This window comes from Protopterus annectens, chromosome 1.part2 (assembly GCF_019279795.1).
Source record: "Protopterus annectens isolate FY-2018-M chromosome 1.part2, PAN1.0, whole genome shotgun sequence".
Lineage (NCBI taxonomy): Eukaryota > Metazoa > Chordata > Ceratodontiformes > Protopteridae > Protopterus > Protopterus annectens.
In genome coordinates, this window is record NC_056727.1 from 861,960,580 (window position 1) to 861,982,245 (window position 21,666).

Sequence of the window (21,666 nt, forward strand, 5' to 3'; positions counted from 1 at the left end):
GAATTCCATAGTTTAGCTAAGGAGTGTGATAGAAGTAATTGCTCAGCAGGGCATAGGGGTTTATAGATTTTAAGGAGGTTTTGGTTTTCAGATCTAAGAGTATGACTGTGGAGGTAAGAAGTTAAGACAGATGAAAGAGAGGGGCAGATGGAGGTTTGTAATATGAGTTTGTGGGCAGTGATGAGTTGTATGAATTTCAGGTAATTAGGAAGCTCAAGTCAATTTAGGGAGTAGAGGAATGGCACTGATGGGTGGAGTATTTGGACCCAGTAGCAAATTTATAGACTTTGTTATAGCAGGCTTCCAATTTGTTTTTTAGGCTAAGCTGGAGATGAGTAAGTAGAGGGGCATCATACCTAAGACAGGGGAGCAGGTAGGAGGAAGCTAGAGTACGTCTGGTAGAAGCGGTTAGACAGAGATTTTGTCTATACAGCAGACCTAGTTTTGGGTGGTATTTTTTTATATTATTTTGTATGTGGATATCGAATTTTAAATTTTCGTCAGTGGTGACTCCGAGTAGTTTGGTGTGAGGTACAATTTCGATTAGAGTGTTATTGTGGCTTTTTATTTTAACAGAGCTTTTGTCTAGCATGAAATTTCTCGAAGGAGAGAATATCATGATTTTTGCTTTGTTAGCACTGAGAGCAAGATGGTTGTTTAGCATCCAAGTTTTGGTACTGGAGCCGGCTGTTTGGATTTTTTAAGGAATTCAGAGGGAGAGTTTGCGATGCAGATGATTGTGGAATCATCAGCATGCTGGATCAGTGTAGCATTATCTATGGATTTGTTAAAGTTATTAATGAAAATACTGAAAAGTAAGGGACCGAGAATAGAGCCTTGGGGGATGCTGGAGAGATTACTGAGAAAGGATGAAGTGGGAATTTTCCATTTAACAGCTTGTTGTCTGTTGGAGAGATAGCTTGTAAACCAGACTATGGGGGAAGGAGAGAAAATGAAGGAGGAAAGGTGAGATAAGAGTAGAGGATGTGAGAAAGTGTCAAAGGCTTTTGAGAGATCTAAGTAAAGGGTGGATACGATTTTCCCAGAGTCTCAAGCATGATTAACGGTGTCAAGGAAGGACAGAAGAGCAGCAGTAGTGCTGTGGCTAGATCTAAAACCATGTTGTGTTGGGGAGATGATTGTGTGTTAGGCATGGCAAGAATTGGTGATGAATGCACTTTTCAAGGATTTTAGAAACAGGAGAGAGAATAGCTATAAGATGAAAGTTAGTAGTGTCTATGTTATTGCCGCCTTGGTGGTGAGGGGTAACAAAGGCTTTCTTCCAGAGTGAGGGGACATAGGCTTCTTGGATGGACCTGCTGATAAGAATGGAAATGGGGAGAGCAATGCTGTCTGCCACTATCTTAAGGAAGGATGGAGGCAGATTATCAGGAGCATAGGAGCAAGGCTTTAGTTTAAGGAGGAGTTGTTTTATGCTGCTGGTGCGAATAGGTTTAAGATTGAAAGGTGGAGTGTTAAAGGGAAAATCAGTGGATGGGGACTAGAAGAGAAAGAGAGGATGGGAAAGTTTGCGGTTAGTTTGGTTATGAAGTAAAAAAAAGGTGTTGAAATTAGATGCAATTTCATGGTCTGGGGAGTCTGGGTTATGGCATGGATTGCCTTTTCTACCAAGGTTTAGAAAGGAGGAAATGCAATTACAGAACTTTTTGGGGTTAGAATTGTGCTCTGATTGGAGTTTGTATTAATAAGTCTTACGGTCTTTAGTTATTAGTTTCTTCACTGAGCTGCGGAGTTGTTTGAATTCGATTAGAAAGTTTGTTAACTTATCTTTTTAGCACTGCTTCCAAAATTTATCTCTGAGATGCATTAGTTTTCTGGATTCTTTAGATAGCCAGAGAATGTTTCTGGCATTTATTCTTTTTGTTCTAAGAGGGGATAGGCTGTTTAGTAAGTCTAGGAAGGTTTTGCTGAAGAACTTAGTTGCACTGTCCAGAGGCAGAGTCTTTAAGGGGGCCCAATTCATTTTTTTCAGACAGTCGGAAAATGTCTATGGACTGATGTTGGTGAGATTATAAGTTTGAATGTACTGATGTTATATATGGACAGAAGAGACACACTGGAGGGCATAGGCTTGTAGGTGGTCGCTAAGGGGATCAGGTATAATTCTGCTGTTTCAGATTAGATTGGGATGAGTTGCTAAGATCCAATCTAGTGTAGTGCTGGAGGAGCCATCTTTATTGGGTTTGGGAGGGTAGTTTATTAGGGTCTGTATTACATAGTCAAAGTTTCAAAAGAGCAAATGCTCTTAAATCGACTGCAAAATAGCAAAACTATACACCATCGAATGTCCGGAACAGTGATTTTTTTTCCCCAGGGAAAAAAATCACTGCTCCAAAACAAAAGAATAAAAAAAATCCACACACAGAATAAAGTGGGGAGTTATGCCCCCTCACACCACCCCCTACTTAAATATACCAACTCCGAGATTGCACCACAGTGGAGGAAACAGCAAATTCCCAACAACAGCACAGCGATTTTCTTTCCCTGGGAAAAAAATAGCTGTTCTAGCCATTCGGCATTCTGTGGTTTTGCTATTTTGCAGTCGACGTAAGAGCGTTCACTCTTTTCAGACTTTGACTATCCGATATAGACCCAGATTATTCGCTGGGAGAAGTTAAAGAGATTGTTTGGCTCGGATATTGTGAGGAGATGGTGTCCCAGTTGATGTTTAAATCGCCAAGAATGAATGCTTCCTTTCTGATGTTGGAAGAGAACCATGACAGAATGTCTTCAAGGATGGGGATGTTATCACCAGGGAGAATGTAGATGGCAGCTATACATAAAGATTTATGTTTGTTGATTTTTAGGAAGGCTATGGATAGTTTAGCAGGACAAAATTTAGGAATGGGGTTAGTGTATGGAATGACTGTTAGAAAAGAGGAGTAAATTATGGCTATCCCTCTTCCTTTCTTGTTAGGTCTGTCATTCTGTATGATTTGGCAGTCAGGGGGAAGAATTTCAGTATCTTTGATCTGAGGTTTGAGCCAGGTTTCTGAGACAGTTAATATGCTGTGATGGTTATGTGACAGCCAGGCATGTAAGTTGGGTATTTTATTACAAAAAAGGTATATTTGATACTCTTACTCTAGTACTACTGTTAGAATCAGTCTTATTTTTTCCTTAAATGTTATGTCTAATAGTATCTGAACAAACATCTGAAAAATCTTCCCTTTTAAGATTCAAATTTTCCATAACAAAATTGTTCTGAGATATTAAGTTTAATTATCATTAAAAAGAGACAATAACAGAGAAACACAATCCTACATTTTTTTTCAGAAGTGTCTATCTATAGGGTAGTATATAAACCATCCTTTTGGTATACTGCAATCATTCAGAACTATTTAATAATTGACAGTGGTTTAGAATACAATTCATTGTATTTTGCTTATTATCTAACTTTTTGGGAATTAATTGTAGCTAGGTGGATGGTTTTGGGGGAGGATGATTGTGGTGATGTAGTAGAGCAGATGTTGGTGGAGATGGGTCTATATTACATAGTCGAAGTTTAATAACTTTGAACACGGAATGTTTGAACCATCCTGTTCGAAGTTAAAAACCTTCGACTATGGATAAAAAACAAAAGAAAACAAAATAAACTGTTGTAAGCAGGGGTCAAGCCTCCCTGCACCCCTCACACCCCCCGCTTCTTAAATATACCAACTCCGAGATCGAACCACATTGAACAAAACGGAAACCTCCCCTTACGGAGATTTCCGTTGAAATGCTCAAACTTCTGCAAATTCAAACTTATGGTCTCGACCATATGAGGTTCGAACTTGCAGAAGTTTGACTATCTGATAGGAACCCAGTGGAGACAGTGGGACCAGGATTGGGATGGATGTCACCAAAAATAGAGATACTAGATGTAAAAGATGGGTGATCAGGTTCAATTGGGAGGGTAATGTAGGAGTGTAGTTGAGGAAAAGTCTACTATTGCCAGTGAAGTGAAGGGGTTAGAAGAGAGAGGTACTACAGGGAGCTTAAATGTATAGACGAGAGTTGTATTTAGAAGATATAGTTCATGGGATATGGAGAAGAAGGAATGACGGGTGATTGTTTGGGAGGAAGAAGTTATATGTAGTGGTAAAGAGTGTGAGGAGCCAGGGAGGATAGTAAGATATAGAAGGGGGCAAAGGAGGGATATGAGAAAGGCTAAAGTGAGAAAATAGGTGGGGAGATGACGCATGATGTAGAATGAGAGAGATGTGTAGAAGTAAATGTGAGATGGGGTGGTAGAGAGTAGTAGGATGACGTAGGAGTGTGGGCAGTGGGAATAATGAGGGAGAGTTGGAGAGAATAGTTGGAGAGCAGGAAGTAAGTGGAAGGGGGAGGAACACTTGTTAGTGGTGATTGGAAGTGGGAAGTATACTGTGTCTGGGTAAGGGAGAGGTTAGGAAATTTGAGAGGATTAGAATGCTGGGGGAGTGGGTTGATCGGATGAAAATGGGTGTGTGAGGAGTTAGGGAAGTATAAACATAGGACCACTGGGGGTGGGAGGAAATTGGGGGCAGGAAGATGAGTAGAGTGAGCCCACAGGGCGAACGGAGTGGGCAGAAAGCAGACAAATCCAGAGAGGGAAGCAGTGGAAACCTATCAGTGAAGACCTCAGAGGGGGTAAGTAATAACACAAACTCTACCTGTAATGTGTTGAGGTAAGAGGTCGAGAGCATATCTCTGAACATCTCAGAACAAGAAATGTGGATAAAGCCATAAATAATGCAGAAACAAATGCCCAGAAATAGGGACAATTTTTAAATATTGCTTTTACAAACATAGAAAGTTGATAGAATAAGAGGTTTTGCATTAGCGTGCATTTTCTGAAGGGAATGAAGTCTGAAATTCAAATGTCTGTCATTATTTTCTGACTTCAATTCTCAATGCTTTGCCAGCAATTTACCAGAAAACCAAAATTTTATGAGGACCATACCAAACATGAAGCAAACATCTGGGCATTCTGCAAAAATCTGTACAGTTGAGAGGTACATGGAGAGGTATGCAGACCTCTTAACTGCTGTTGCCAGGGATCACTCTCACTCTTTACTCTCTCTCTCTCTCGCTCTCTCACTCACACAGTCTCTTCTGCTTTCATGCATGCATACACTCTCACCCACAGACAGACAGACAGACACACACACGTTTTTTAAGTTTTTTTCTTTTTTACTTTACACTCACTAAACAGCAAAAGCACTGCTTACTGAGTGTAAAATAATGGCTCGATCAATCTCACTGTTCACTCTCTCTCTCAAACACATACACAGTCTCTTCTGCTTTCACACACACATTCACTCACACACGTAGAAACAAACATAAACACACTCATATACATACATGCATACACTTTTTTTCTGTTTTTTTTTATACTTACTAAATAGCAAAAGCACTTCTTATTTAGTGTAAAATAATGGCTCGATCAATCTCGCTTTCACTCACATACACACATGCACTTAAACACACACACACACAAACACACACATACACACACAGGCATAAACACAAAACACAAACTTTTTTTTTAATTTTCTTTTCTTTTTTTTTTTTTTATTTACATTTACAGTTAGAATGAGTAAAATAATTGTGTAGGTATGTTTCATTCTGTCCGAGCTCCATGGCAGCTTGACATGTTGCAGTAAAATGGTGGACTCGTTTTTCTACATTAATACCCTGCTGGAGAACGTTTGTTCTCCAATCAGGGTGCTGAGTAAAGTTTTCCCATTCTCTAAAAGTAAATAATCATAATATTTTCAATCATGTGCTAAGTTGTCAATGAATAAAAGTTAGATAATAAGCAAAATACAGTGAATTGTATTCTAAACCGCTGTCAATTATTAAATAGTTCTGAATGATTGCAGTATACCAAAAGGATGGTTTATATACTACCCTATAGATAGACACTTCTGAAAAAATTTAGGATTGTGTTTCTCTGTTATTGTCTCTTTTTAATGATAATTAAACTTAATATCTCAGAACAATTTTGTTATGGAAAATTTGAATCTTAAAAGGGAAGATTTTTCAGATATTTGTTCAGATATTATTAGACATAACATTTAAGGAAAAAATAAGACAGATTCTAACAGTAGTAATAGAGTAAGAGTATCAAATATATAACAGGAAATATAAATGTTCCATTGTATGATATTGTACAGGAGGAAGGGCTAGGATTATAATAATATTTCAAGACATAGTATACAAACAGAAATACAAGACAGAACAGCAAAAAAGTAAGCGAAATGACGCTATGAGAGACGGCAACTTTTAAAATGACAAAACGAGTTTAATAAAAGTTAGCGCTTTCAGCGAAGTTAGTACTCCACCTTCTTCAGACAAACAAGAGAAATTCATCACAAAAACATTTATAAATAGTTACTAACAATCAAATAACCAATCCAGTAAAAGTGCATTTAAGCTACCTTTTTCCATGACAACCTTAAAGAAATATATGAATTAAATATCAATATAAAAAACTACCAGTCCGAATGGGACCTATGACAATACATTCCTGCTAGAACAACTAATATACACGCAAACCAGTAAAAGTGATTAATATACATCACTATCCAATTATTTAAATTGATCAGGTATATCTACAAAAAAATGGTATAGAATGTTATAAATTTATGGTCAAAATAAAATGAATAAAAATTCATTAAGTGATACATCATAAATAATGACTTCTCAAATAACATACTGGGCTTTGCCATATCAGATGTGTTACGATAATGAAAATTGTTACAAAAGTGTAACCCATTAACTTGGATATGTATCAAATCCGGTAAATAATTAATAATTATTCGTGCAGAGGCACCTCAAAATACATAAAATTGTTGAAACAAAAATTATTATTGATGAACAAGGGCAGACATGAATCTAATAAATACTTGTCATCTTTGCAAAGAGATCCACCTCAACACACATTTAATAGATAAACTGTCGTTAATACCCGGGAAGATGTGTGCCCTAGTTCTTATCTGCCACATCAGTTCATCTATCTCCAATTGTACCTGCCAAGCCCCACCCCGGATATCGACTTCCCTGTGTTGTAGAATCACAAATTTGAACTCATGTCCATCATGTTCAATACAATGCTTAGCCAGGGCATTGTTAATATCTTTTTTGATGATGGCATATTGATGCTCATAAATTCTTTGTTTTAATCTACGCTCAGTTTTTCCAATATAGAAGGCGTTACAGAAATTACATAATGCTGCATATGTGACGCTCTTAGTCTCACAATTGTAATGACTAGTGACTTTATATATTTTACTGTTGACAGAAAATTGGTTACCCACCTTAATATGTTTACATTGAGCGCTAAAGCCACATTTGAACATACCTGGGACTCTATTGGTACTGGACTTCTTTTTCTTTTCTAACATCCATTTTAAATTTTGACCTCTCCTGCAAGTAATTTTTGGATCCCTTCCCAATATTTTGGACAGAGTATCATCATTTCTGATAGTATCCCAGTTCTTATTCAGAACCTCCTTGATTGATTGGTAATCAAAGGAGTATGTACATAAAAAAACTAGTATAATACCCTCCATTCCTGACATTACTGATTGAACTTGAATAGTGTCCTCCCAGTCCACGATCCTCTGGAACTTCATTAACCCGATACGTATAGTTACCCAATAAAGGGGTAAAATGACCCCCAATACGTTTAGAAGTAACCTCTTTGATGATACTGATAATTAAACTATTTGGGTATCCTCTATAAATGAACATCCTTTTTAAACGATCACATTCTAAATCATAGTCACATGCATCTGTGATCATTCTGGCTGCCCTCATGATTTGTCCTTTAACCACTGCTTTTTTCTGATGATACGGATGGTTACTTGTGAAATGTAAAAAGGTATTAGAATACGTGGGTTTCCTATATATTAGACTCTTGAATCTGCCATTCATCCTATCGTTAATTAAAAGGATGTCAAGGTAGTTTATTTCAGATTCCCCTACATTATAAGTGAATTCCAGAAATTCCATGAACTGTGTGATCTTAGTGATAAATGCAGGAATAAGCGACTTATCACCTTTCCAAATACAGAAAATGTCGTCCTGGTACCTTGTGTACCAGGTTACATGTTTTTGAAATAACTCTTCCGTAAACAACTTGTTGGTTTCCCAATATGCCATGATGGCATTGGCAAAGGAACCCCCACAAGGAGAGCCCATTGCGACCCCTGATTTTTGTAGGTAAAATTGTCCCTCGAACACCATAAAGTTGTTGGTCAACACGATTTCCAATAATGCCTCCACTAAATAAATGATACTGTCACTAGCCTTTTTTGAATACATGAATTCTCGAACCCAATTTATTCCTGTTTCTTGGGGTATTACTGTGTACAAATCTTTGACATCTATTGTCAAGAAAAGTACTTCAGCTAAATATTCCAATTTATTTAAGTTACCCAAAAGCTCCAACCTAAATTTTAAATTTGAAAAAACTTTTTCCAACTAGGGGCCTTTTTTTTTGGGAAAAAAATTTTCAATGCAAATGTCTTTGAAACCCAAAAATTTTAATTCCTTTGTTTCTTAATAAACTGTTGTAAGCAGGGGTCAAGCCTCCCTGCACCCCTCACACCCCCCGCTTCTTAAATATACCAACTCCGAGATCGAACCACATTGAACAAAACGGAAACCTCCCCTTACGGAGATTTCCGTTGAAATGCTCAAACTTCTGCAAATTCAAACTTATGGTCTCGACCATATGAGGTTCGAACTTGCAGAAGTTTGACTATCTGATAGGAACCCAGTGGAGACAGTGGGACCAGGATTGGGATGGATGTCACCAAAAATAGAGATACTAGATGTAAAAGATGGGTGATCAGGTTCAATTGGGAGGGTAATGTAGGAGTGTAGTTGAGGAAAAGTCTACTATTGCCAGTGAAGTGAAGGGGTTAGAAGAGAGAGGTACTACAGGGAGCTTAAATGTATAGACGAGAGTTGTATTTAGAAGATATAGTTCATGGGATATGGAGAAGAAGGAATGACGGGTGATTGTTTGGGAGGAAGAAGTTATATGTAGTGGTAAAGAGTGTGAGGAGCCAGGGAGGATAGTAAGATATAGAAGGGGGCAAAGGAGGGATATGAGAAAGGCTAAAGTGAGAAAATAGGTGGGGAGATGACGCATGATGTAGAATGAGAGAGATGTGTAGAAGTAAATGTGAGATGGGGTGGTAGAGAGTAGTAGGATGACGTAGGAGTGTGGGCAGTGGGAATAATGAGGGAGAGTTGGAGAGAATAGTTGGAGAGCAGGAAGTAAGTGGAAGGGGGAGGAACACTTGTTAGTGGTGATTGGAAGTGGGAAGTATACTGTGTCTGGGTAAGGGAGAGGTTAGGAAATTTGAGAGGATTAGAATGCTGGGGGAGTGGGTTGATCGGATGAAAATGGGTGTGTGAGGAGTTAGGGAAGTATAAACATAGGACCACTGGGGGTGGGAGGAAATTGGGGGCAGGAAGATGAGTAGAGTGAGCCCACAGGGCGAACGGAGTGGGCAGAAAGCAGACAAATCCAGAGAGGGAAGCAGTGGAAACCTATCAGTGAAGACCTCAGAGGGGGTAAGTAATAACACAAACTCTACCTGTAATGTGTTGAGGTAAGAGGTCGAGAGCATATCTCTGAACATCTCAGAACAAGAAATGTGGATAAAGCCATAAATAATGCAGAAACAAATGCCCAGAAATAGGGACAATTTTTAAATATTGCTTTTACAAACATAGAAAGTTGATAGAATAAGAGGTTTTGCATTAGCGTGCATTTTCTGAAGGGAATGAAGTCTGAAATTCAAATGTCTGTCATTATTTTCTGACTTCAATTCTCAATGCTTTGCCAGCAATTTACCAGAAAACCAAAATTTTATGAGGACCATACCAAACATGAAGCAAACATCTGGGCATTCTGCAAAAATCTGTACAGTTGAGAGGTACATGGAGAGGTATGCAGACCTCTTAACTGCTGTTGCCAGGGATCACTCTCACTCTTTACTCTCTCTCTCTCTCGCTCTCTCACTCACACAGTCTCTTCTGCTTTCATGCATGCATACACTTTCACCCACAGACAGACAGACAGACAGACACACACACGTTTTTTAAGTTTTTTTCTTTTTTACTTTACACTCACTAAACAGCAAAAGCACTGCTTACTGAGTGTAAAATAATGGCTCGATCAATCTCACTGTTCACTCTCTCTCTCAAACACATACACAGTCTCTTCTGCTTTCACACACACATTCACTCACACACGTAGAAACAAACATAAACACACTCATATACATACATGCATACACTTTTTTCTGTTTTTTTTTATACTTACTAAATAGCAAAAGCACTTCTTATTTAGTGTAAAATAATGGCTCGATCAATCTTGCTTTCACTCACATACACACATGCACTTAAACACACACACACACACAAACACACACATACACACACAGGCATAAACACAAAACACAAACTTTTTTTTTAATTTTCTTTTCTTTTTTTTTTTTTTTTTTTTTTATTTACATTTACAGTTAGAATGAGTAAAATAATTGTGTAGGTATGTTTCATTCTGTCCGAGCTCCATGGCAGCTTGACATGTTGCAGTAAAATGGTGGACTCGTTTTTCTACATTAATACCCTGCTGGAGAACGTTTGTTCTCCAATCAGGGTGCTGAGTAAAGTTTTCCCATTCTCTAAAAGTAAATAATCATAATATTTTCAATCATGTGCTAAGTTGTCAATGAATAAAAGTTAGATAATAAGCAAAATACAGTGAATTGTATTCTAAACCGCTGTCAATTATTAAATAGTTCTGAATGATTGCAGTATACCAAAAGGATGGTTTATATACTACCCTATAGATAGACACTTCTGAAAAAAAATTTAGGATTGTGTTTCTCTGTTATTGTCTCTTTTTAATGATAATTAAACTTAATATCTCAGAACAATTTTGTTATGGAAAATTTGAATCTTAAAAGGGAAGATTTTTCAGATATTTGTTCAGATATTATTAGACATAACATTTAAGGAAAAAATAAGACAGATTCTAACAGTAGTAATAGAGTAAGAGTATCAAATATATAACAGGAAATATAAATGTTCCATTGTATGATATTGTACAGGAGGAAGGGCTAGGATTATAATAATATTTCAAGACATAGTATACAAACAGAAATACAAGACAGAACAGCAAAAAAGTAAGCGAAATGACGCTATGAGAGACGGCAACTTTTAAAATGACAAAACGAGTTTAATAAAAGTTAGCGCTTTCAGCGAAGTTAGTACTCCACCTTCTTCAGACAAACAAGAGAAATTCATCACAAAAACATTTATAAATAGTTACTAACAATCAAATAACCAATCCAGTAAAAGTGCATTTAAGCTACCTTTTTCCATGACCACCTTAAAGAAATATATGAATTAAATATCAATATAAAAAACTACCTGCTACTATTATTAACTACTATTATTATTAACTACTATTCCTGCATTTATCACTAAGATCACACAGTTCACGGAATTTCTGGAATTCACTTATAATGTAGGGGAATCTGAAATAAACTACCTTGACATCCTTTTAATTAACGATAGGACGAATGGTAGATTCAAGAGTCTAATATATAGGAAACCCACGTATTCTAATACCTTTTTACATTTCACAAGTAACCATCCATATCATCAGAAAAAAGCAGTGGTTAAAGGACAAATCGTGAGGGCAGCCAGAATGATCACAGATGCATGTGATTATGATTTAGAATGTGATCGTTTAAAAAGGATGTTCATTTATAGAGGATACCCAAATAGTTTAATTATCAGTATCATCAAAGAGGTTACTTCTAAACGTATCGGGGGTCATTTTACCCATTTATTGGGTAACTATACGTATCGGGTTAATGAAGTTCCAGAGGATCGTGGACTGGGAGGACACTATTCAAGTTCAATCAGTAATGTCAGGAATGGAGGGTATTATACTAGTTTTTTTATTTACATACTCCTTTGATTACCAATCAATCAAGGAGGTTCTGAATAAGAACTGGGACACTATCAGAAATGATGATACTCTGTCCAAAATATTGGGAAGGGATCCAAAAATTACTTATAGGAGAGGTCAAAATTTAAAATGGATGTTAGAAAAGAAAAAGAAGTCCAGTACAAATAGAGTCCCAGGTATGTTCAAATGTGGCTTTTGCACTCAATGTAAACATATTAAGGTGGGTAACCAATTTTCTTTCAACAATAAAATATATAAAGTCACCAGTCATTACAATTGTGAGACTAAGAGTGTCACATATGCAGCATTATGTAATTTCTGTAACGCCTTCTATATTGGAAAAACTGAGCGTAGATTAAAACAAAGAATTTATGAGCATCAATATGCCATCATCAAAAAAGATATTAACAATGCCCTGGCTAAGCATTGTATTGAACATGATGGACACGAGTTCAAATTTGTGATTCTGCAACACAGGGAAGTCGATATCCGGGGTGGGGCTTGGCAGGTACAATTGGAGATAGATGAACTGATGTGGCAGATAAGAACTAGGGCACACATCTTCCCGGGTATTAATGACAGTTTATCTATTAAATGTGTGTTGAGGTGGATCTCTTTGCAAAGATGACAAGTATTTATTAGATTCATGTCTGCCCTTGTTCATCAATAATAATTTTTGTTTCAACAATTTTATGTATTTTGAGGTGCCTCTGCATGAATAATTATTAATTATTTACCGGATTTTATACATATCCAAGTTAATGGGTTACACTTTTGTAGCAATTTTCATTATCGTAACACATCTGATATGGCAAAGCCCAGTATGTTATTTGAGAAGTCATTATTTATGATGTATCACTTAATGAATTTTTATTCATTTTATTTTGACCATAAATTTATAACATTCTATACCATTTTTTTTTTTTTTTTTTTGTAGATATACCTGATCAATTTAAATAATTGGATAGTGATGTATATTAATCACTTTTACTGGTTTGCGTGTATATTAGTTGTTCTAGCAGGAATGTATTGTCATAGGTCCCATTCGGACTGGTAGTTTTTTATATTGATATTTAATTCATATATTTCTTTAAGGTTGTCATGGAAAAAGGTAGCTTAAATGCACTTTTACTGGATTGGTTATTTTATTGTTAGTAACTATTTATAAATGTTTTTGTGATGAATTTCTCTTGTTTGTCTGAAGAAGGTGGAGTACTAACTTCGCTGAAAGCGCTAACTTTTATTAAACTCGTTTTGTCATTTTAAAAGTTGCTGGCTCTCATAGCATCATTTCGCTTGCTTTTTTGCTGTACAAACAGAAATAGAAAGTGATCAGAATAAGTAAATATGTATATAGTTAAAGAATATAAATATGTCTAGAAGGGTAGAAGGTTGGCATAGTCGTTAAGCTGTTCATCTTATAGGCACAAGATGCAGTGTTTGATTGATTCTCACATGGGGTAATTGGCCAGGCTTGGAATGGCCCACAAGGGCAGTTAGCCTGGTACTAATTTATGAACTTGCAATTCTATGAACAACTTTACACATAGTAAATGAAACAGAAAAAAATAAAAAAAAATCATCTTACCTATAAATGAATAAATATGAAAATAAAACTGACTTCCTCCCTGCCGTAGACCAGGGAGATAATGTGAGGTATAGGGAAAGATGATTGTAGAGCTATTCAGTTTGGTCAACTTATAATAAAGATTCTGAACACCTGTTGAACTTTTCTTATTCATAATTACTTACTGATGGGCTTTTTTTAAAGATGATAAATACTAAAAACATGAGACACATTAATATGAATCAGAAACATGAGCTAAACGTAGTTAGTCTAATGGAGATTTTGAGAGGTAGTTTGTTCATCTTTTTTAACAAACTAGGAATATGTTATTCCATGGTAGAATGTTTTAGGGTTATATCATTAAGTATTTTTTTATTTGTTTCAAACGTTTTGTCCATAGCTGCAGATTTCTTATGGTTATTTATAAACTACATAATAAGTTCTGTACATAAATGTGATTTCATTATACATGTTTTTTCTCTCTTATATAAACGTCTTATTTTAAATGTATATTTATTAATATTAATGGACTGAGTAATTCAGTAATGAGAGGGAGTCTGTTCAAATACTTGCAATTACATAAAGCTCAAAGAGTATTTCTTCAGGAAACACATTCACTTAATAGACATGTAAATACATTTTGATTAAAGAATTATTTGGTTTTAGCTGGTTCTGGCTTTCGAGCTAAAAGAAGAGGCACCCTCATTTTATGGAAGAACTCACTAGTAATGACTAAAGTAAAAGATACCTATGTTGATAAACATGGTATGTTAATCACTGTTATAATGGAATGAAACATAACACTATATACATTGCTGAATTCTTACTGGATTCCAGTGGTTGGAGGTAAAGATGAAAAAAATTTCTTAGACACTATTGCCTATTACATGAAAGATGAAGTCATAATGGCTGGTTATTTTAATTGTATTTTATCAGACAAAGATTCCACTGCAGACAGAAAGCTGAGAATCACATCTTCAGTCAAACACTTAACAAATGTTGTAAATCTAATTAATGTAAAGGATATATATGAGCTAAGGAAAACAAACTCATTTCAATTTACCCATTATTCATATAGGTCTGGAACACAAACAATTATACTGATAAAATTTTTGTCTCAAACAATCTGTTATCACATATCAGAGAAGTTTCAATAGTTTTTTTTTTCAATAGATCTATGTCCATTATTGGACCATAATGCTGTAATCTTTAAAATTATTTTAAAAACTGACAATGTAATATGTCACAGTAGATTACCAGTGTACATTATTAAAATAAAAGGATTCATTGATTGGTATGTTAAATAGATCAAAAACTTCCTAGAAATAAACATGAATGGTATAGCATCTGACGTCCTGTGGGATTCACTAAAAGCTTACTTAAATGGAAGAGTTACAAGCTGGTATATTAGTAAAGCAAGAGAATGGGACAAAGAATTGAATACATTACCGGCCAAAATAGACACTAAAGTTAAATCTAAAACCAAATGAGATTATCAGTCAGTCTGAACTTAAAAATTTAAATACAAAATATGTTGAAATTCTAAATCATAAAGTTTCAATAAACTTGGAAAAACTTACACTTCAGGCATACTCAGTAAACCCTTTAAAATAGCATAAGCTTGCTCTTAGATCAAAGAAAATAGAAGATAGATCATCCCTACACTCCACTTCATATACATAGATGAACATCAGGAGGGAGAATCTTACTTTCTCCACAATCTACATAGATTAAAACCTCTCGTGTACATGAGCCTCACTGTGCCTGTGAACTGTTATTTCTCCCCAACTAAACAAACACTGGTGCCTTCAGTAAGAAGTACAAAAAGAACTGGAGTTGGAATCTTTAGACTTGTCAACAGTGGAAGTTATTTTATCAGAAGACTCTTTTCAGGCCTCAAAAACATATCCCGACTAGACATCTCAAGTGTGCTCATCTGGAATAACCTGAGAATTAATTTATCACCCTATTAGTCATGAGCACAAATGTACATCTCTGAGAACTGCATTTGTCCCTTTCCTTCCCCATTATAATCTTAGTCTCATCCAGTATTTCCATCCTATTACAAACATGAGTCTGCCACCTTAAACAGTGTCTCATATGGAACAGCTACTGAACAAGTACCACACAAATCTGTAAACTTACTTCTATTATTTTATCTATTTTTTTTTTCTTAGCCTTGCCTAGTTCCATTTCTGACAATCACAATCCTTCCTTTCTCTTATTAACTTGTGTGTTACCCCACTGGCTAGCCATAGCCATATTATTAGCTAATGCAGCAGTGCAGCCAAAATGAGCCATTATATCAGTGGGCAGTTCAGATTTTTTGTTATGGCTTATCTCCAGTCTTACCTCAATACTTAGCATGCAACAATGATTTGAGTGTGTATTGTTTGCCCATAAGAAGTTTGTTGCTGTATTCCTCATAATTGGTGTAGGGATGTACACCTACTTGGGAATCCCTTTCCTCTCTAAGGATAGGCAAGAAGATAAAATGACAGTCATTTTGATTCCTTAGCTAAGTCCTCAGGACCAGGGTCCACTAATTTACCACAAGGTCTCCCACTTCACAATTAGGACTATATATGCCTGTGCCACAGAGTTAGGTCAGCTCCTGTCTTGATATTTATGTCATGATGTACTCACCTTGTTATATATTTAAAATAATACTAGTCTCTACTATATCCACGATTATAGGAATAAGTACTACGCTAATTATTATATCCAGTTGAAGATCACAGTAATGTCCTGCTATGATATGGGATATAGGTTCATTCCATAATGCTTTTTCTTATAAAAATATGGAAACATTACAACTTAAATTAACAACAAATAAAAAAAAGAATAGCTCTTATTGATGTTTACATTTTCATCCCCGTTTTTTTTTTTCATCCTAATATTATTTCAAATGTTAGTCACTCCATCCATTGCTGATATTGTTCAGTTACTGCCATCCCTCAGACCTCACTCCAACTCTTGGGTTCTATTTTGCATACAATCTTCCTATAAATTCTATTATTTTTTATGTAACTTACTTCTTTCCTTTCTAATCATTCTATCTCCAGTTTTTTTAATCAATATTCAGAATATCGGCTTAAACCCTGATTTCAACTTTTTTGCAACTGTTTTTTTTTTTTGCCCACCAAGAACATTAAACGTTAGTATTTTTGATTTACTGGCTGATCTTATACACCAGCTCAGAAGAAGAATCACTTACTTAGTTAACTTCCATTTGTTTGTCCAACACTTCTGTCAAAGTGCTCTGTAGGGAGTTTTATAGTCCAAAGACTCCTTACATTCCCCTCCCAAAAAATGTTCTAAATTTCATATCTCTCCTCATTCCCATCTCTAACATTTGCTGTCCATTTGTTGGAAAAAAATCCTCTTGTGTCTACTCGGGGCATAAAATGTCCCAGGCAAACATTTCCATGCAAATATCCTTAAGCTCACAAGGCTACAGATTAGCACACATTACTAAAGATTTGGCCCCTTTTCTCAAAAATATGAATGATCTTGAAAATGATTTCTTAACCAGAGGATATGAATCAAATCTGTTACATATGACCCTGCATCCCATTAGAGATTCTAAAACTAACAATGACCCTGTGTGGGATAGGCCTTTTGGTAGAATTATGCAATGAGGACACCCTAACCCAAAAGAAGAGAAAAGTAAGGACAGCTGCATTCTAACTTACACCTGAGATTTCACTATAATTAAAGTCATTATTAAGGAGAACTGGGGTAGCGTTGGTGGTGCTGCGGTAGCATTGTCGCCTCACAGTAAGACGTTGTCCCGTTCAATTCTCAGCTAGAGCGTCTTCTGTGTGGAGACATGCGTGAATGGGCGTACCTTCGTTGAAGGTTGTGCGTCAGGGCTGGTAACTCGGCACGTAAAAATCAACTACCAATCATTAGCGGACCGGAGTTCTGCTGTGGCGACCCCTAACTGGGAAAAGCCAAAAGACACAACAACATTAAGGAGAACTGGGCCATCCTCACTGACAATCAGCAGCTTGTAAGGGTTTTAGGAGATCACCCTACTTTTGCATATAAAAAGAGCAGAAGCATACATCGCTATGTGGAAAAGAACATAAGGAACAGCAGGATGACATGAGCACTAAAATATGTGGATCACCTAGCTGCACTTTCTGTGAATAGTTGATGGAGTACAACTCGTGAGTGTCTATATCGTAAAAAGATGGTGAAATCTTCAGCAGGTGGTAACTGTAATACTGAAAAAGTTGTATATAGGGCCATGTGCAATGACTGCCCTGCATTTTATGTGGATAAGACTATGAATAAACTGAAAAGGAGGATTTCAGGTAATCTTTCTGACATCAGATATAAATGCCAGAAGAATGCCTTATCCAGACACATATTAGAATACCCCAGACATTCTAGTTTTAAATTTATCATTCTGGACTGTGTAGAGATGGATGAGATTGAAGGGTCATCAATGGTGCTTTGGAGAAAAAAGAATTATGCTGACTGTTGAAATTAAATGCATTCAGAAAACCAAAACTTAATAACTATTATTGCTCAATTAAGACTGCACTGAATTTATGTAAGCTGCCACACAATCTGTAAAGGTTTTTAGTGATTTTTTGAGGAAATATATGTAGTACTAAAATATACTAAATAATAAAATCATGCGTAGAATGTGGATAAATGTACATATATATGTTTAGTTACTTTAACCTCAATTCTGCTTTGATTAGATTTATTGCATCACACCAGAGATTTAAGCAGTAAATTCAAAACACACATTTTTTTTCATGCCGCTCTTACCATGTAGCATTGGTATAATTCCTCTGTTTACCATACTGGTGTACGTTAATGCACACTCATGTACACTTTTATACATTACTAGTTTACTTTATCCACTGTTTTCTTTATTTTTGTACAGTTTTTCTACTAGTTTTCATTGTACAAATGTTTTGGGGCTGCAAACATGAAAACTGTCATGACAGGTTTTTTTTGCAAAGCACTGACATTTTTTCTGAGTTGTTAATTACTTCGTTTTTTATGCACACCAATACACGTGGATGGATATTTCCTTGATGATATTATTAGATAGATATATTTTTATATTTATAGTGTTCTAGTTAGATTATGTTTATGGTTAGATAGCTGTGTGTGTTTTTTCTTGATTTCAGTTCTTGTCACAGACCTGATGAAGGCTTTACTGCATTAGGGAACCAAAAGTAATTTTAGTTAAAAGTCTTTTTATGTGTATTTTATGCATTTCTTAATACCTGATTTTGGAATGTGGGTTGCAAATAGGTAGTGTTTTCCTTAACTAAAATTTTGCTTGGTCTAATCATTAGTAGTGTGTGGGTTGGGTACTTGTTCTAAAATGCACTTTTACAGTCCCCTTTATACTGTTTGCCTTGAATAGGCTGGTTTAAAATTAAACAATATGTACATTTTCCACTCCTACTTCTAAGTATATAGAAACTGTTTAACATTGTTAAAATAGTTCTGATTTTTTTGTTACTGAGGATCGCTTGCCCTTGAGGAATAAAAGCTTGTTGCTTTGGAACACTACCTGAGTTTTATGATTTTTGGAAATTATTGTGACTGAGCTCATCAATGAAGTTTTAAGACCAATAGTTTCTTTTTTTCCCCCTCAACACTCCTGGTGGTGAGGTTGGAACTAGGCAGATTCCTGTGCTTGTTCAGATTTTATGTATGCTTACAAAGGGGAACAAACAGGAGGAATAACGTATAAGGGAGTTAGAAGGACAATGAACTTGAAATAAAGCTCAGATCGCTGGGTATTGGTGTAAAGACAAATATTGTGAGTCACTGTAGTACAACAAGAGAGAAAGGTTTACATCTAATTACCGTGAAACTACAGTAGTTTGCTGAAGTGGACTACAATACAAAGATTTTTTTTTATCTGAAATGTATTTGCTGGGAAAGTTCGACTGGGATAATATTCCATTTTCATCGGAGGCCCGCCCGGGGGATAAAGCTTACTAAATTTCTATACTTAATCTGATGGGTCTAATTGTGCATATAAATTAGCTGTATTAAGACAACTATAACGTGCTCGCAGATGGCTCAATCTCTCAACGTAAGAATTCAGGAAAAATGGCAAAAATAATGGTTAAGGACAAAGGGCCAGCATCACAGACATAGTTTAACAGTCATGATTTTAAACTTTAGAAATGGTTAAAACAGCAAGTTTTGCATTACTATTAATTTTCTGCATGGCACGAAGTCTAAAACTCAAATATCTGCCATTTATATACGTCAATCAACAATTTATCAGAAAAAAAAATCTACTTTTAGGAGTAACAGACGTAACAAGGCACAAACATCTAGACGTTCTACAACAATTCTGGACAGTTGAGAAGTATGCACGCTTGTCAAATTCTGCGGTATAATGAACCTTGCCAAAAAATTATGTGTGTGTGTGTGTGTGGATTTGACCCGTAAATATATAATAAATATGTGCGACGCGACTGTTACATTGCATAACTTACCATCACGATAATGAATGGCACTGTCTCCAGTCAGTACTCTCAAAGTTTGTAAAATTGGAGAATTGGGTGTAATTTTGCCTTTCAGTTATATCATCATTAGTATTACAGCTTTGGAACAACGTATACAACCGTAGCCGTTTAACAATATATGTTTCCAAGCATGAAAAAATGTTCTTCCTAGAAAGGGTTTATTTCCTAGTCGCTAAATGTCTACTTCTAGTTGTACTTGTAACTAATAGCAACAGCCCTTAACGCGTGTTGGAGGCACGAATGGAAAACAAGCGGGCTTGCCCGCGCTTGGGATTTTACCTATGAAAAGAAGTGGTTTGGCTGGTTATATTACTTGTAATAAGAGTATTGACTTCCTTATTTGTTTTTGTGAGTATATATCAGAGAAATGGAGTAACTGATGTTGGCCTTTTATTATTGCTGCGTGCCTTACACGTGACTGTTTTGCTGGTTAAATTTTACGGGGAAGCGAAAGAATGCAGGGCTTGTCTATTTTATTAACCAATGCAACATTTTAATCTCATAAACGTCTGTAGCACATCACTTGGTCTTATTTTACAAACTTCCCACCTCACTCCCCTTAGACCTAATGTACAGTTAACAATGAAGTTATAAGGTAATAAGAACAGGTGACGCACCTTTAAGCAATGGGGTGGGGGGTAATAACTTTTAATTGAGGGTGGGTGACCTGAAATTGGGCAAAAGATAGCACTTAATTACAGCAAGACTTTTAACAGCGCTTGGGGGCGTTTAATTAAACAAGCAGTAATGCCCCACAGCGTGGGCTTCATTTGGGAAACACCGACCACCCAGGGGTGTTGCAACAGAGGGCCTCCTTACCTGAGGAAATTCCTATAGGGCCTCAACGGCACTCTGAAGAGACTTACCGCGCTTTCAACCCAGTTGAACAGGTAGCTCATTATCTATTTGCTTTGCTATTAGTAATTTAATGTTATATATTTTATTTGCTTTAAATGTTTTTTATATTTTTTTATGTTAAAATCCTCCTAATGTTTTATAGTTCTATGCTATTTACTTTCTGTTTGGATATGTAATGTCTGATTGGAGTACCTGTTTTATCTTTTTAAACATCTTTATTAAATGATTAAATATATAGGTACACATGCATACATCAGTAGAAAAGAAAACAAAGCATATTCACTTTTTTTACTTACACCTATTTTACATTACATACATATTTGCATTCTTTCTTTATACCACTGTCATTTGGGTAGAATATTAGATAAACTGGTCAATTCTTGTCTTTCCTTAAACTGTACTACCCCTCCTCCTGAATGTTATTCTACATGTATTGTTCCCACAAATTTCATTTATTTTTATGCAGTTTGCTCCTTTCCTTTTCTAAAGATCCCATCTGCAGTTCTTTTCTCTTTTTTACAATAGTCAATACTTCAGATACAGTTGGTTGAGATTTTTGACTTCAATTTTCTAGTTATTGCTTTTTGTCACCCAATAGAATTAAACTTAATAAAAGCTTTACAATGTCTATGCCATTCAGACCTTGTGTCACAGCTCGAGTCCCTTCCTTAGTTACAGCCGTTTGCACCCCCAGTATTTCTGACAGACATAGCTCTCTGCTGTACAGA

At 35.9% G+C, this 21,666-nt stretch overlaps 1 protein-coding gene across 1 annotated transcript in view; it reads left to right on the forward strand.

Moving 5' to 3' along the window:
* The first annotated feature begins 20,477 nt into the window (after nt 1–20,477).
* Nucleotides 20,478–21,666, forward strand: part of LOC122792417 — a 175,350-nt gene continuing 174,161 nt past the window's right edge. The window contains exon 1 of the mRNA XM_044060206.1: nt 20,478–20,970. The gene's annotated coding sequence lies outside the window, so the exon portion shown is untranslated. The remainder of the gene's footprint in view (nt 20,971–21,666) is intronic.